Source organism: Oncorhynchus kisutch, linkage group LG14 (assembly GCF_002021735.2).
Source record: "Oncorhynchus kisutch isolate 150728-3 linkage group LG14, Okis_V2, whole genome shotgun sequence".
Lineage (NCBI taxonomy): Eukaryota > Metazoa > Chordata > Actinopteri > Salmoniformes > Salmonidae > Oncorhynchus > Oncorhynchus kisutch.
Window position 1 is genome coordinate 30,487,087 of NC_034187.2, and position 18,050 is coordinate 30,505,136.

The 18,050-nt window shown below is 41.4% G+C and overlaps 2 long non-coding RNA genes across 5 annotated transcripts; one reads left to right on the forward strand and one right to left on the reverse strand.

The window, feature by feature from the left end:
• Positions 1–2,950: 2,950 nt before the first annotated feature.
• On the reverse strand, positions 2,951–5,765 carry LOC109903990 (uncharacterized). The gene is made up of 4 exons (XR_002257115.2): positions 5,574–5,765; positions 4,731–4,832; positions 4,039–4,206; positions 2,951–3,830 (listed from the first exon to the last, which is right to left on the reverse strand). It is a non-coding gene; the product is annotated as an uncharacterized LOC109903990 (long non-coding RNA).
• A 105-nt stretch (positions 5,766–5,870) lies between these two features.
• LOC109903989 (uncharacterized) lies at positions 5,871–13,777 on the forward strand. 4 transcript variants are annotated; one of them, XR_002257113.2, is made up of 5 exons: positions 5,871–6,450; positions 11,777–11,891; positions 12,174–12,358; positions 12,460–12,555; positions 12,822–13,777. It is a non-coding gene; the product is annotated as an uncharacterized LOC109903989 (long non-coding RNA). The 4 variants fall into 4 exon arrangements; XR_004202740.1 differs by having other exon boundaries at positions 6,040–6,141; XR_004202739.1 differs by having other exon boundaries at positions 6,041–6,450; positions 11,722–11,891.
• The last annotated feature ends 4,273 nt before the right edge of the window (positions 13,778–18,050 follow it).

Genomic DNA, 18,050 nt, shown 5'->3' on the forward strand with positions numbered 1-18,050 from the left:
CAGATAACAAATGTTGCAAAAAGGTGGTCCATTATCTGTATCTGCATCCATTATGCCTGTCCATTTCCTGTCTGTGGTCATTGTGTGGGATAGAAAAGTTAGGCAAACACAGAGGGGCCTCTATCTGGGTCTTAATGGACTAAATCCCTGGAGGTGAGATTCATTATGGCTTTCCAGATGACCCAGACAGTAATGCACCCTGATGAAACTGCATTCTGCCCCGCTCTCTCTGTCATATACTGACAGTAATCTGGTAAAGGTGTTCACTACAGAATCTCTCCTAAAAAAAATCCTCTCTCCAACCTTTCTGAAACTGTGGCTGTCCTAATGTATGAGTGGAGAACCCCTGGCGGGGTATGACAAAAGAGTGACAGTGTTATATAGTTATGATATTAGTGGTGGGAGAAGTAGGGAACATAGCTTTTTTGCTATCAGGACATAATAAAAAAAACTCTCATAAACACATTGTTTACATCCCTTAGATCTACATTACACACAGCTACAGGAAAAATAACAATCATGTCAGAGTCCCAGCCAAAGACAGATCATAACACAGACTATGCAGCCTGACAAAATAAAACAAAGCCTTCACTAATCCTTTTATACTGGCTCCTCTGTGAGCCTCTAGTGAGAAGCTGAGTTGTCTGGGACCGTACATCCTCCCAAATAAGCAAATTGTGTTTGTGCGACGTGCATGAGTCTGTGTTATTACCAACTCAACATCTATCTCAGTATCAGCAAATAAGAAATCTGCAAGCCATTTCAAGTGCGCTACAATTGAGGTAGCACATCAAATTGCCCAGACTACTTTATTTCATTGGACCAAAATCCAAAAGGGTTAGGATGGGTAATGCTAAAATACAATAATGTGAAACATTTTGTGAGAGTAAATTAGACTAACCTCACAAATTAAATGTAAATCAATACTGGTAATACAGTCCACAAGTAATTGACTGATGTTGATTGGATTACTGATCTGTGAATGTCAAGTGAATCTACAACACAGTTATGTAGCTAATCTCAAGCATTACATTATGCTAATGCAACCCCATAATGTTACTCATAGTATAGCCATTTAGAAGAAATCTATAACTACACTTGACAAATTACTATGTATTACACTAGATTAGCAACATAATCAGGGTTTCTTCTTAGTCTCTTTGTAAGACAGGTACAGTGCATTTGTAAAGTATTCAGACCCCTCAAATTTTCCACATTTTGTTACGTTACAGTCTTATTCTAAAATGAATTGTATTTTTGCCCCTCATCAATCTACACACAATACTTAATAATGACAGTTTGGCTGGGCAGACAGCTCTAGGAAGAGTTGGTTGTTCCAAACTTCTTCCATTTAAGAATGATGGATGCCACTGTGTTCATGGGGACCTTCAATGCTGCAGAAATGTTTTGGTACTCTTCCCCAAATCTGTGCCATGACACAATTCTATCTCGGAGCTCTACGGACAATTCCTTAGACCTCAATGCGTGGTTTTTGCTCTAACATACACTGTCAACTGTGGGACCTTATAAAGACGTGTGTGCCTTTCCAAATCATCTCCAATCAATTGAATTTACCATAGGTGAACTCTAATGAAATTGTAGAAACATCTCAAGGATGATCAATGGAAACAGGATGCACCGGAGTTCAATTTCAAGTCTAATAGGCAAAGCATCTGAATAATTATGTAAATATGGTATTTCTGTTTTTTAGTTTGAATAAATTAGGTAACATTTCTACAAACCTGTTTTCATTTTATCATTATGGGCTATTGTGTGTAGATTGATGAGGACATTTTCTTTATTAATCCATTTTAGAATAAGGCTGTAACAAACTTTCCAAAAGTTCCCTGGTTTTACAGAAATCCTGGTTCGAGGATTACCGGATATAATTCTTATTACCAGTGGCGGTAAACGTACCCAATTGTCATACTTAAGTAAAAGTAAAGATTAGGGATGCACGATATATCGGTAAGCATATTGGAATCGACCGATATTAGCTAAAAATGACAACATCGGCTCGATGTCTAGTTTAACGCTGATGTGCAAAACCGATGTCAAAGCTGACATGCATACCTATGTAACTCAGGTAGATGACGTAATGCCGCCACAAGAAAATGTAGCGCTACACAGCATTCCTAACCTAGCCCACAATGTCTGTGTGTATCGAGCAGTCATCAAGTCGAGCAGTCATTTGAAAGAGTTAGAAAATTTCAGCGAGACCCCTCAAAGGCGAAATCCATTAACGCCAAGATAATGGAATTCATTTGAGAAACAACCCTTGAGAAACAACCGTTCTGTCGTGGATGATGTTGGCTTTCGCCGACTGGTCGAGCACTGGTACACACTACCAAGTAGCTGCTATTTTTCAGATGTTGCCCTACCGGAGTTACACAGTATTGTTGAAACTCACATCTATGGGCGCCACTGCTATTAGCTTCACGACTGACATTTGGACCAACGATGTCAGCCCCATGAGCATTAGGAGTCTGACAGCACAGTGGGTTGACGAGGATTTCGTACTGAGGAAAGCCGTATTGCATGCTCAAGAATGTGCTGGTTCTCATACCACTGCTGCCATTTCAATGGCATTTGAGAACATGTTTGACACTTGGAAACATGAACACTCTTAACTCCATTCAAACAACTGACTCGAGAAATAAGCTCAACTGCGTCTGCAGCAGACGTGGTACCCTGTCAAGGCATTGAAACGCCTGCTCAACAAAAATGCCAACACAGACCGTTGGGTTAACTTGGAAAAGTTCTCTACTAGAGGCTGTGAACAAGTGATTCGGTGACATTCTCTCTGAGCCTCTACTGTGTTGCCACCATGCTAGATGCTAGGTACAGGGACCGCTACTTCGATGCAGACAAGAAACAGGGTTTACGTGAAATGTTAAAGACACAGCTGGACAAGATGGAAACGGACTCAGTGACAGTGCACACCGAGGAAGAGAGGCCACAGACAGACAGAGCTGAAACTTCACTGCTTGACATGTATGATGAAATCCTGGTTCAGACTGAACAAATGGACAAGGAAACAGCACAGCAAGTAAGTGAAAGAAATAGGTTTTGATGAGGTTTTACAGGTAATGGGGACATACGTAAATGCCAACAAAATAACTTTTTGGTCAGTGTGTGTGAGTGTTTCAACTATTTAACTGCACTAGAATGCTTAAATGGCCACTAAAATGTTAAACATTGGTTATCGGTATCGTTTTTTTTGGGCAAGGAAATATCTGATATTGGCCAAAGATGTCATATCAGTGCATGCCTAGTAAAGATACTTTAATAGAAAATGTCTCAAGTACAAGTGAATGTCATCCAGTAAAATAAAAAGTACTTTTGGGTGTCAGGGAAAATGTATGGAGTAAAAAGTACATTATTTTCTTTAGGAATGTAGTGAAGTAAAAGTTGTCAAAAATATAAATAGTCAAGTACAGTACAGATATCCCAAAAACTACTTAAGTAGTACTTTTAAACTATTTTTTTTACTTAAGGACTTTACACCCCTGCTTATTCCCTCATAATTCCAGCAATCTCCCAACCAGGATTTCTGGAAAACCAGGGCACTTTGGGAAAGTTACTGGAATTTTTCAACCCTAAAGACAGGTAGTAGTGTTTGGATAAGCCTTCTCTTCGTGATCCTGCAGAATTTCAAGAACACTGTCCAGCCTCTTAAAAGGTATAGTACACATCTTTTAGAGTGAATCCGAGAAACACTGATGCCAGCCCCTGCAGTCTCACGTCGTCGTCCTCTTGTTTTTCTTAGGTGCCGTGTAACTACTGTAGCTGTGCGGTGCTCTTTCCTGTCATTCATATCATGGCACTCCCTGGGGAAACGGAGAGCAGATTGATAATTTAACATACTAAATACTTCATACATGTGTTGCTCTGCAGAATGGCAGAAGTTTATACAAGATTTATCTAGGTCATGTTTCGAAAAAACAATGACAAGCACACAGGGACTTCACTTTCTTGTAAATCATTGCATAGATATGTGGCCATAGTAGTAGTAGTAGTAGTAGTATTGTGCAGTACCTGAAGCAGCGGTTGCAGTAAAAGATCCCCATCACAGGTGTGACAGCGGATGGAGGTCTCCTGGTTACAGATGCAGCACCAGGGAAGCTCATCCTCATCACTGTCTGAAGCCTGACTGGCCAGGGCAGCTGCTGGGGTCCTCGATGATGAACACGATAGAACTGGTGTCTTAAACATAGATCAAACAAATATATACTTCATTTTGTGCTTTTACTGTCTGTTTTATTTGTGGGATTCTTTGGCTGTGTTTACACCGCCACCCTAAGAACTAAGATTTTACATGTGACCCATATTCAATTTGCGCATTCACACTGATGTAGTCTTTGAAGTAGCACAGATGCAATGCACATTTACTGGCACTGTTGTTATTGGGAGTGGTTTTTATAGTAACATCTGGTTATGTGAAAAATAACACACACAAAAAACACATAGGAGCAAAACAATATCTGATCTGAGCATCCAGACAAAGGTCGCATATGGAGGATCGGGTTTGTATCACGATTGAGGTCCACATATGGAGGTGGTATGAAGTCCAAATATCCGATTCCATGTGTTTTTTTGCCATTTACATAATAGGGGAAACATATGATAGGTATCAGACATGTAAATAATTGTCTAAAGATGTGAATTGAGCTTCCTGTGTAAACGCAGCCTTTGAAGTGTGTGTTCAAAAAGGACTGCATATTTATTACCTGTTTCTTGTGGGCAGCTGTCATTTCTGTGTTTTTTGCACCACTGTGCTCAGGAGGTATGTTGTAGCCACTGGCCTCATCCAATGCAGCTTATTCCGTGAGCTGGGAATGAGTTAAAAACAGCAGCCTCTTGTGGTTAAGAAAAGTAGCACCATCTAAAATTAGGTTGGGATGCATCCCCACCAGAGTATGTGAGCGGAGTTGAGTGGTTGAAAGTCCTGCTCATACATAGCACATGGTGCTTGTTCACGGCTCCGGCACTCTATGTCCTTTCCTACTGCTCCACTAAAAACCACTCCAGGCTCACAGGGGGAAAAAAACTCCATTCATTCATTGAAATCACAATTTAACCAACACCCATTTTGTGACTACCTGGACCTACCAATTGATTTTGAAGTATTGAAACCAAACCATATGGATTTGAATGAAAAGTAGTTGAATAAACATGAAAAGGTGAATGTATGAAGCAAACATAATTTCAAATAGGCTACATATTAAACAGCATATAAACACTCTAAATAGGTCAGGAGCCAGACGGGGAGCCTAAAGAATAATGAAAATGAATTATTTAGGGTATATTATTTCAAGGCTACAGCCTACAAAGAAATACACCATAGGCTGGTAGGGACATAAAGCATGTAGCATTTAAAAATATATATATATTTTTTTTTTCCACCTTTATTTAACCAGGTAGGCTAGTTGAGAACAAGTTCTCATTTACAACTGGGACCTGGCCAAGATAAAGCAAAGCAGTTCGAAACATACGAGAACACAGTTACACGTGGAATAAAAATATCCAACTACAAAAACGTAAAGGGAGTAGGGTAGGGGGCACAAACAAACCTTCCTGAAGAGAGTGAACTTTGATGAACAACAATAACAACGGTTGTCCATTTTACCGAATTTAGTAATTATGTTTATGTTTCTAAGACATCGCTCACTGAATGTACCGGAAGTTGTTGATACAACAACTTTTTTTCAAACTCGTTTCTTGTTTGGGACCACACGTATGAACACGTCATTGGGCTTGACCATCCAATCAACGTCGTCCAAATTTTCTCAAGGTTCCGTTCAAAGTTCAAAATATACAGAGGAAGTTAAATGATGCTGCGTTTAAAACAACTGGGAAGTCGAAAAAAAACACGATGTTAAATCATGGCGTCAGTGATCTTTAGGTCGGAAAGTCTGAGCTCTAGGGAGAGACCTGACTTCCCGAAATGCATGACCATTCAAATCGATTTTTTCCCCAGTCAGAGCAATTTTTTCCCTCCGAGTTCCCAGGAAGTCGGAGAATTCCGAGTTTCCAGTTGATTTGAACGCGACATGAGCAATCAGCAGAAAAAATGACAAGACTTAGTGTTATTGAACTTTGACAAATAAAAATGAAATATATAGCTATTTACTAAACAGGGTAAGATCTCTTTTATATAACGTTAGCCTAATACAATTTGGAAACCCAGCTTTGTAGTAACGTTAACTAGCTACTATGGCTAATAATGCTAACGTTAGCTAGCTGTTTTTTTTGTTGTCTAGCTGACTTGCTACTGAAGCTAGCTAGTTAAGTGCTTTTGCAAAAATGTTACAATGTCGGAGAGACCGCAAGGTTTACAAATATCCGCTGTCGAAAACCAAATGAAAGTCTAAGATGAAGGGGAGAATGTCTTGCTTTTAAATTTTTTTTATTACAGTGGACAAATTGCCTGATTGATCTGATGAGAAGGTAATAATCATTTCAACGTCATAGGCGAATGTATGTATTATAAAGATCTATATATAACTAACCCAATATAGTTAATCGGTGTCGTTTACAATGGGAACAAATGAAGCAAGGAGGTGGGCAAAGTGAAGCACGAGCAAGCGAGATCCTATTGGCATGTAGCAAGTATTTGCATAAATTTACTGTGACGTGTGTGCGGTGTGCATAAATCAATTCGACCTTGCACTCCTAAACAACTCAATTTAAAGTCTATAAAACGTATTGCACTTCCTATCAGATGCTAGATTTTGGAACATAAATGTATTGATCAGATGTTACATCAATGAGAAAATTATCAGAATGTCTGGCCAGATTCACCCAAATTGTGTTTGAATACTCATACTAACTGTACTATTTGTGACTAAATTGAGTATGTAGTGTTCTTATTGGTCATAGTATGGATATAGTTAGTATGCCAAAAGTTCCAGGATGTCGTACAAAATTCGCCAAAATACATCAACGCCTGACGTTGAATATGGCCAGTGTCATTAAATTGTTTCCAGCAGCACAGTCTCCAACTTTTTGGACAACATATAAACAGCCTAATCAGCTCTGCTAGGGCGAGCAAAATGGTCAGAGTGAGGTGTCATTTGTGTCTGGAAGTAAAAAATAAAAAATTGTGTCTGGAAGTAGCTAGCAAGCTAGCCAACAACGTTAGCCAGTTAGCAAGGGTGCCTTACTGCCGTTGTGAGTCGGATTAACCCTACTCCTCGGCCAGTGCGTCATGAACGCTCTGAATTTACGAACGCCAGAGGGAACTCCAGATACGCTGGAAACATCAAACACTTTTTTTCTGATAACTAGTTCATCTGGAGCCCAGTTTCATAATATGACCATATTTCCCAGCTGCTTGCTGTTGTTTTGAAGTAATCACGAAAAAACGGCTTATTTTAGGGCAATTTTCACCCTGCCAGCTCCTATTAGTTCTATTGAGCATCGTGGCACCAACTTTCCTTCCGAACATTCTATTCCCAGTTTATTGTTATATGTCACAATGTCACTTCGCTATTGTTGGCAATGAGACCCGCTCACATTGTTTATAGATTGACACCATCGAGGTGCGGATGTTCACTTCTACACAAGTTGTTTTTTTTCCAGTTTCGTCCGGCGAACAGATTGTAGTGGTAAAATAAAAAGTGATACATTTTTTGGTGCCATTTAGGCGAAATGGAAGTAAGCATCACTCTAGTCAAAACAGACTCTGCGAACATTTGATTCCATTCATTTGCTATGGCCTCGTGCTAGTGTTCCAGCTTAGCCAACGCCCTTTTGCTGTTTTTCAGCCTTGGGTGAATTTTGACTCGCTCTATTGTCCAGCGTCCTCCCGATTGAATCTACGAACACACCCGAAGTTTAAAAAAAATGTATAGCAAGACAGGTTGCATAGCAACAGCATCAACTTCCGGCAGACAGGCGAAGCGCTAGTACACTCAACTTAAAGGATAATGTTTGTTTACAGTATACTAAAATTAATTTATAGTATGTAGTGTATATACTCATTAAGTATGTAGTATACAGTATTACTATGGGTATTCGAACACAGCTCTAGTTCCATCCTTTCCCACTACCCCCAACTGGACTTCCTCTCACTACCATATTTGGTGGCGAGAAAACGTTCCAAGGGATGCTTCAGCTTTATAGCCCATGTGACTTGTCTGGGTTACCTTTTCTGTCTGTGTCATAGCCTTAGCTGGGGGTAACTTGTGGAATAGACACTGACTTGAATGCAGCTTTAACCAATCAGCATCCAGAATCCAACCACCCATTGTATAATGCGTGACACCTTGCTTGCTACTTGCTTTGTAAAGCATTACAAGTTGTGCAATATGTCCTTGAGTGGCTTTACATTGTTTGTGTTTGTCTGAACATCAGACTGTTAACATAGTTACCAGCTGGCATGTCTTCACTGACATTTTCTACCTCTTCCTGACCCGGTGTGTAATACCTTCAAGTTTCATGCAGACCACCGTAGTCCCTGTGCCCAAGAACACCCAAGGTAAACTGTCTAAATGACTGTCGCCCATAGCACTCACATCTGTAGCCATGAAATGCTTTGAAAGGATCAAATCAAATTTATTTATATAGCCCTTCGTACATCAGCTGATATCTCAAAGTGCTGTACAGAAACCCAGCCTAAAACCCCAAACAGCAAGCAATGCAGGTGGAGAAGCACGGTGGCTAGGAAAAACTCCCTAGAAAGGCCAATACCTAGGAAGAAACCTAGAGAGGAACCAGGCTATGTGGGGTGGCCAGTCCTCTTCTGGCTGTGCCGGGTGGAGATTATAACAGAACATGGTCAAGATGTTCAATGTTCATAAATGACCAGCATGGTCGAATAATAATAAGGCAGAACAGTTGAAACTAGAGCAGCAGCACAGTCAGGTGGAAGTTGAAACTGGAGCAGCAGCATGGCCAGGTAGACTGGGGACAGCAAGGAATCATCATGTCAGGTAGTCCTGGGGCATGGTCCTAGGGCTCAGGTCAGTTGAAACTGGAACAGCAGCATGGCCAGGTGGACTGGGGACAGCAAGGAGTCATCATGTCAGGTAGTCCTGGGGCATGGTCCTAGGGCTCAGGTCCTCCGAGAGAGAGAAAGAAAGAGAGAAGGAGAGAATTAGAGAACGCACACTTAGATTCACACAGGACACCGACACTGATGGTCATGGCACACATCAACACCATACACCCTGGACCCGCTCCAATTCGCATTCCGCCCCAACAAATCAAATCAAACTTTATTTGTCACGTGCCGAATACAGCAAGTGTAGACCTTATAGGGAAATGCTTACTTACAAACCCTTAACCAACAGTGCAGTTCAAGAAGAGTTAAGAAAATATTTACCAAATAAACGAAAGTAAAAAATTATAAAAAGTAACACTAACATAACAATAACAAAGCTATATACAGGGGGTACCGGTACTGAGTCAGTGTGCGGGGGTACAGGTTAAAGGTAATTTGTACATATAGGTAGGGTTGAAGTGACTATGCATAGATAATCAACAGTGAGTAGCAGCAGTGTACAAAACAAATGGAGGAGGGGGGGGTCAATGTAATAGTCCGGTGGCCATTTGATTAATTGTTCAGCAGGCTTGGGGGTAGAAGCTGTTGTGTCGTCAGCAAACTTAATGATGGTGTTGGAGTCGTGTTTGGCCGCGTAGTCGTGGGTGAACTAGGAGTACAGGAGGGGATTAAGTACACACCCTCGAGGGGCCCCCGTGCTGAGGTTCAGCGTGGCAGACTAGTTGTTGCCTACCCTTACCAGGATCCAGTTGCAGAGGGAGGTGTTTAGTCCCAGGGTCCTTAGTTTAGTGATGAGCTTCGTGGGCACTATGGTGTTGAACACTGAGCTATAGTCAATGAACAGCATTCTCACATAGGTGTTCCTTTTGTCCAGGTGGGAAAGAGCAGTGTGGAGTGCGATTGAGATTGCGTCATCTGTGGATCTGTTGGGGCGGTGTGCGAATTGGAGTGGGTCTAGGGTATCTGGGAGGATGCTGTTGATGTCAGCCATGACCAGCCTTTCAAAGCACTTCATGGCTTCCGACGTGAGTGCTACGGGGCGGTAATCATTTACGCAGGTTAACTTCGCTGCCTTGGGCACAAGGTTTATGGTGGTCTGCTTGAAGCATGTCGGTATTACAGACTCAATCAGGGAGAGGTTGAAAATGTCAGTGAAGACACTTGCCAGTTGGTCTGCGCATGCTTTGAGTACACGTCCTGGTAATCCATCTGGCTTTGTGAATGTTGACCTGTTTAAAGGTCTTGCTCACATCGGCTACCGAGAGTGTTATCACACAGTCATCCGGTACAGCTGGTGCATGCTTCAGTGTTGCTTGCCTCGAAGTGAGCATAAAAGGCATTTAGCTAGTCTGGTAGGCTCACTGGGCAGCTTGCGTCTGGGTTTCCCTTTGTAGTCCGTAATAGTTTTCAAGCCCTGCCACATCCGACAAGCGTCAGAGCCGGTGTAGTAGGATTTAATCTTAATCCTGTATTGACGCTTTGCTTGTTTGATGGTTCGTCTGAGGGCGTAGCTGTCAAGACTTCCGCGGAAGTTGGTCCCTCTCCTAGTTCAGGCGGTGTTCGGCTTTCTAGCCATCGCCGATCCACCTTTCATTTTCCATTGGTTTTGTCTTGTCTTCCCTCACACCTGGTTTCAATTACATCAATTACATGTTGTGTATTTAACCCTCTGTTTCCCCCATGTCCTTGTCCAGAATTGTTTATTGTAAGTGCTTGTGCACGTTATGTCTGATGTGCGTCGGGTTATGTACCCATTTATTGATTGTTCTATTTTACCCCTTACAGTAGCAGATTTTTATATAGGCGTCCAGATTAGTGTCCCGCTCCTTGAAAGTGGCAGCTTTAGCTCGATGCGGATGTTGCCTGTAATCCATGGCTTCTGGTTGGGATATGTTTGTACAGTCAATGTGAAGACGACGTCATCGATGCACTTATTCATGAAGCCGATGACTGGGGTGGTATACTCCTCAATGCCATGGGATGAATCTCGGAACATATTCCAGTCTGTGCTAGCAAAACCGTCCTGTAGCGTAGCATCCACGTCAACTGACCACTTCCATATTGAGCGAGTCACTAGTACTTCCTGCTTTAGTTTTAGCTTGTAAGCCGGAATCAGGAGGATAGAATTGTGGTCAGATTTGCCAAATGGGCAGGGGAGAGCTTTTGTATGCATCTCTGTGTGTGGAGTAAAGGTTGTCTAGGATTTTTTTTCTCTGGTTATACATGTGACATGCTGGTAAATACGAGGTATAACTGATTTAAGTTTGCCTGCATTAAAGTCCCCGGCTACTAGGAGCGCCGCTTCTGGGTGAGCATTTTCTTGTTTGCTTATGGCCTTATAGAGTTGGTTGAGTGCGGTCTTAGTGCCAGCATTGGTCTGTGATGGTAAATAGACGGCTACAAATAATATAGATAGTGTGGTCTACAGCTTATCATAAGGTACTCTACCTCAGACAAGCAATAACTCTAGCCTTCTTAAATATTAGACATCGCGCACCAGCTGTTATTGACAAAAAGACACACACCCCCACCCCTCGTCTTACCAGACATAGCTTCTCTGTTCTGCCGGTGCATTGAGAATCCCTCCGGCTCTATGTTATCCGTGTCGTCGTTCAGCCACGACTCAGTGAAACATAAGCTATTACAGTTCTTAATGTCATGTTGGTAGGATAATCGTAGGTCATCAATTTTATTTTCTAATTATTGCATAATAGCAAATATAATTGATGGCCGTGGGAGTTTACTCGCTCGCCTACTGATTCTCAAAAGGAAGCCCGATCTGCTTCCTCTTCACGCAAATGACGGGGATCTGTGCCTGTTCCCGGGAGAGCAGTATACCCTTCTCGTAGGACTCGTTAAAGGAGAAAGCTTCTTCCAGTTCGTGGTGAGTAATCCCAGTTCTGATGTCCAGAAATTATTTTTGGTCATAAGAGATGGTAGTAGCAACATTATGTACAAAATAAGTGAAATAATAAGTTACAAACAACGCAATAAAAATTTAAAAAATAGCACAATTGGTTATGGGCATGTAAAACGTCAGCCATCCTCTTCAGCGCTATCTTAAAACACCAGATGTAATGTTGGGTTGTGTAATGTCATGGAGGTTTGAAATCTGTTGAACGTCAAATCTGTTATGTTTTACCTTATATTTCCTGTTTGTTCACAGGTAATTCACTAAGGCTACAGTTACAAGGCCCACCAGCCCCTGCCAACAGTGGTCTAAACAGTCGCCTTGTGATCTTTGATGAGAACAAGGCTGCCAGTGCTGGACCGTCTGATCCAAATTTGGAATCTTGGATGGCCCCACCCCCATCGAGATCTAAGGAGAATGAGAAATGGAGCAACATAAAGGTATGAGACACGCAGTAATGGGACTTTTTATGTGATGACACGGTGACGTGACAATTTGTAAGCTAAATTATTTGACATCATTTGTGTGTGCTCAATTGTAGATGTCTATGAAGTCCAGGTTTGGTCACAGTGTTGTGGCTCCGCCCAGCAAGCCAAACTTCCAGCCCTTTGGAGGAGTCGGATCAGCCTCCGACCATGTAAGTGTTCACTGAGATCATCTTATTTTGCTGCCCTCATTCATTTCACTTTTCTCTCATAACTGAATGAATTAATGCCTGTGGCTTTTCCCAAAGCAAATATCTGTTTTTCTATTTAAAGAAATGTCTATCTAGCAATAAATTATTTTAAAACGGGATGACTAAAACCCAGCAGTAACCCCAAGGTGTATTCATGTGGCATCGTTTATGTCTACTCCAGTTGTGTTCTTAAGGTTTTAGTTATTTTTTCTGGCACCTTCCTCCAGGACACTGTAAGATCAACCCAGCGGTGAATTCGGTGTTGTCTGCACGAAAGCCCTGCAGGGATGAGACTCCTCTGAAGAGACTGCAGCAACATCAGCAGCAGGAAGAGGGGAAAGCTCAGAAGCAGAGCATGTATTGCAAGGACCTGTTGCTCAGTGTCGCCTCTGAGTTCTGCTTTTAGGAACTGAGGGCAGAAAGCTACCACCAGAAGAAGGCCTTGGAGTCAGAGGCAGTGTCAAGGAAGAGCAAGGGGGCTCTGGTCTTCCAAACGGACACCTTTCCACCTGAACATTGACATGTTCAGATTGTTTTGTATTTAGGTAGCAGACTGCCAGTATCATCTGTTATGTCTTTCGTCATGTATGTATTTTACTGTTTGTGATGTGTATATATAAACTGCAGTTGGAACGTCATAGGTCACACCAGTCATAGCCATAGATAACTATCTAGGCTCTGGGCCACACAGTATCCCAGAGGGAAAAATCATCTAATGTAATTGGATTGAAAAGAGTTGTGTGAGAAAATGGTGCTATGATTTGAGAACTGAAATACTGGTGGTTGTTGTTACTGCATATCCTTGGATATTCTGCAATAATTGTCTGTTGAGACTGTTCTGTAATATATTTTCTTTCATGGCAATTCACTACAAAACTGTATTCTACATTTTACATTCATTCCACTAATCTATTATGTTTGGAAAAGGGCTTTAGATAACATGCCATGTTCCGTCTGGTTCCTCTCTCCATTATTTCTTTGCCTTCTTCACGTTACCTCTTAGGAATTAAACTTTCAGTACCCCATGTGGTGAAAGTAGTGTATGAGAATGACAGAGAGAAATCCAGAGGAGGAGCCTATGACAAGGCTCAATTCACATTATAGATGTCACTGCTGTATATATTGGTAAAAATGTCCCCCCAAGGCCATGTGGTGATAGTGTTAAATAAATGTGAAATAATGGTGATGACTCCTGTGATAATCATTGCCTGATTAACTGGATCTTGTCGTATAAGTCACTATCAGTAGAGGGCATGCAAGAGGAGCTCTGGATGGGAGAGGCACTGCAGACCACGAAGTTCAAATATGGGTTACTTTGCATGTTTTTCATCTGATAATGTTATTTGAACCTCATTGAATATGAGAGCAAAGGGTATACTGCTCTACACATGTTCTTGCTGAAAGCTAAAGTCGTAAACACTGGCAGCTTGTCACAACAAGAAACGAGCTGCACCATAAATATGGTGAACAGAGTTAAATGCAGCCACTTGGATATCTTAATTATTCAAATGTAATTATTCCATTCTCTAACTAGAGGGTGTTATGTTGTATTTTTCTGTTATGAAAACTGCCCACAATGATATAGCTACTTGACGTATTGTATTACATCCAGAATCTTTATCGTTAACTGTGCTGGGCCCGGTTTCCCAAAAGCATCTTAAGGCTAAGTTCATCGTTAGAACCATTAAGCTAAATGGTTCGAACAATGTTTCTAACGGAGCGCATGCTTCTGGGAAACCGGGACAAGATTTTCTTAATTGTTGTCCAATGAGGTTCAGTCGGTCCCCACTGGTATAGTTAAACAAAAAGGCCTGAGGGGGTGTGGTTGATATATGACGCAACGTGGAGTGCCTGGATACAGCACTTAGTCGTGGTATTATGGCCATGTACCACTAGGGTTGCACATTTGGGGGAATATTCAGAGGTGGAAACTTTCCTTGGGAATAAAGGGAAATATATGCAAATTAATATTAATACAATTTAAATGTAGATGTTTTTTTGCATTGGATATATTTACCATATCATATGGAGACAGAAACATAAACCCTTTACCTTATCATAAGTAGACATATTTGCAAATGATTAAATCGTATCAATAGACATTTTTTGAAATTATTTAGTTACGAATTGAACTTTAATTAAATGAGTTGACTCTTCACATGGGATGATTTCACTGAACAACAAAATAAAGGGAATATGATAATGTGATGATAATGTGAAATGATAGTCTAGAAACTTAAGCTTTGATTTTCTTCCTCTCTTCTCTCTGGATCTCCTCTATGTCCACCTCTTGAACATCAGACTCTGAGGCCTCATCTTCACTGTCACTTTCCAACCTTGTTAAGGATGGCTCGTTGTCAGGCTCAAAAACCCTCAAATTTGTCAGGATGGCTACCAATTTTTCATCCCATGTATTGGTCAGCCTGTTGCTAGCTATGGTGTGTGTGTTCCCAAACAAGTCCCTTACACCAGGTGGCTGATGAGATATGTTGGCACGACTGCCATATTGCATCTCCATCCCAAAGCCCTTGCTTGGACGTGTACTTCAACCAGACTGCCAAGAACCTTGCCCTCATCCATGCAAAGGTGGCGGAGACACGGTAGTGATGACAACATAGGCCTTGTTGATCTCTGCACCAGACAGGATGCTCTTGCCAGCATACTTGGAGTCCAAAATGTACGCTGTGGCGTGTATGGGCTTCAGGCAGAAGTCTTCACGCTTTTTGATGTATTTCGGAACTGCAGTTTCCTCAGCTTGGAGCAACAGTGAAGTGGGCAGGGCAGTAGGAATTTATTTTCTTACATCTGCAAGCAGAGTCTGAACATCAGACAGGATGGCATTGTCTCTCTTAATCCGTGCAATGGCTACTGTTTAAGGTTTCAGGCTGCTTACCACTCTCTCCAGAAATACATCATCCAGGAGGATCCTCTTGATGGAGTTGTCCATATCGGCAAAATGTGATATGGCAATTTCTTGGAGACACTCCTTCCCCTCCAGGAGACTGTCAAACATTATGACAACACCACCCCAACGGGTGTTGCTGGGCAGCTTCAATGTGGTGATATTATTCTTCTCGCATTGCTTGGTGAGGTAGATTGCTGCTATAACTTGATGACCCTTCACATACCTAACCATTTCCTTGGCTCGTTTGTAGAGTATATCCATTGTTTTCAGTGCCATGATGTCCTTGAGGAGCAGATTCAATCCATGAGCAGCACATCCATTGGGTGTGATGTGTGGGTAGGACTCCTCCACTTTAGACCAAGCAGCCTTCATTTTCTTAGCATTGCCTGTCACCAGTGCAAATACCTTCTGTGGTCCAAGGTCATTGATGACTGCTTTCAGCACATCTGCAATGTAGAAACCGGTGTGTCTGTTGTCCCTTGTGTCTGTGCTCTTGTAGAATACTGGTTGAGGGGTGGAGATGATGTAGTTAATTATTCCTTGCCCACGAACATTCAACCATCCATCAGAGATTATTGCAATACAGTCTGCTTTCTCTATGATTTGCTTGACCTTCACTTGAACTCTGTTGAACTCTGCATCCAGCAAATGAGTAGATAAAGCATGTCTGGTTGGACGGGTGTATGCTGGGCGAAGAACATTCAGAAATCTCTTCCAATACACATTGCCTGTGAACATCAAAGGTGAACGAGTTGCATACACAGCTCGAGCAAGACATTCATCAGCATTTCTCTGACTATGTTCCACCATTGAGTCCAAAAAACTTCTGATTCCAGGAGGACCATGAGCTGTTGCTATCGATAAGGTGCCTGATTCATCCTCTTCACCTCGAATAGAAGTAGATGGACGTTTGTCAGAGGTTGCTTGTTGTGAGCACTGAGGGAACTTTATGCACTTGGTCAGATGATTCTGCATCTTTGTTGCATTCTTCACATATGATTTGGCTCAGTATTTGCAAATGTACACAACTTTTCCTTCTACATTATCTGCAGTGAAATGTCTCCACACATCAGATAGTGCCTGAGGCATTTTCCTGTAAAGATTAGAATAAATACAATTCCATGAACAGAAAAATAGCTAAGCAGTTAGATTAAACAACTCCTTTGTGAGATAAATGTTTTTAAATGAAACATGTATGGAAACAGGTGAATTAACATTCCTCAGTTAGCAGGCTCAAGCAAGCTAAAACCCACATGGTAGCAAAAACTAACTAGCAGAAATGGTTAACACATTAGAAATGATTTAAACACACTTTGCTGTTGGCTACTATTTCCTAGTTAACAAAAAATAATGTATGTAATGTAAAATATATTCACCCCACCCAGTATTGTAATCAAAACCAGAAAGCATGTAGTCGTTGGCTAAGACCGTGTAGTAGTGTTGGCTCAATAGCATCTTATTAGTGTGCAAGATCTTGAGAATCGGCTGTACATGTGATGGAAGAATGCACTGTGCATGCAGAGGGTTTAACCAAAATATGCCACAAGACATATAATTACCTTATGTGTATCCCACAACAAAAGGTTCACTGTTATGCTGACTTTTTTGATGAATTTAAGCAAAATTCCCCAAATTCCAGGGCTTAACTTCCCATGGATTTTTTAAAAATCTACACACAATACCCAATAATGACAAGCGAAAACAGGCTTTCAGAAATTTGGGGAAATGTATAAAAAATATAAAACAGAAATACCTTATTTACTTATGGATTCAGACCCTTTGCAATGAGACTAGAAATTGAGCTCAGGTGCATCCTGTTTCCATTGATCATCATTGAGATGTTTCTACAACTTGATTGGAGTCCACCTGTGGTAAATTCTATTGATTGGACATGATTTGGAAAGGCACACATCTGTATATACAGTGCCTTGCGAAAGTATTCGGCCCCCTTGAACTTTGCGACCTTTTGCCACATTTCAGGCTTCAAACATAAAGATATAAAACTGTATTTCTTTGTGAAGAATCAACAACAAGTGGGACACAATCATGAAGTGGAACGACATTTATTGGATATTTCAAACTTTTTTAACAAATCAAAAACTGAAAAATTGGGCGTGCAAAATTATTCAGCCCCTTTACTTTCAGTGCAGCAAACTCTCTCCAGAAGTTTCAGTGAGGATCTCTGAATGATCCAATGTTGACCTAAATGACTAATGATGATAAATACAATCCACCTGTGTGTAATCAAGTCTCCGTATAAATGCACCTGCACTGTAATAGTCTCAGAGGTCCGTTAAAAGCGCAGAGAGCATCATGAAGAACAAGGAACACACCAGGCAGGTCCGAGATACTGTTGTGAAGAAGTTTAAAGCCGGATTTGGATACAAAAAGATTTCCCAAGCTTTAAACATCCCAAGGAGCACTGTGCAAGCGATAATATTGAAATGGAAGGAGTATCAGACCACTGCAAATCTACCAAGACCTGGCCGTCCCTCTAAACTTTCAGCTCATACAAGGAGAAGACTGATCAGAGATGCAGCCAAGAGGCCCA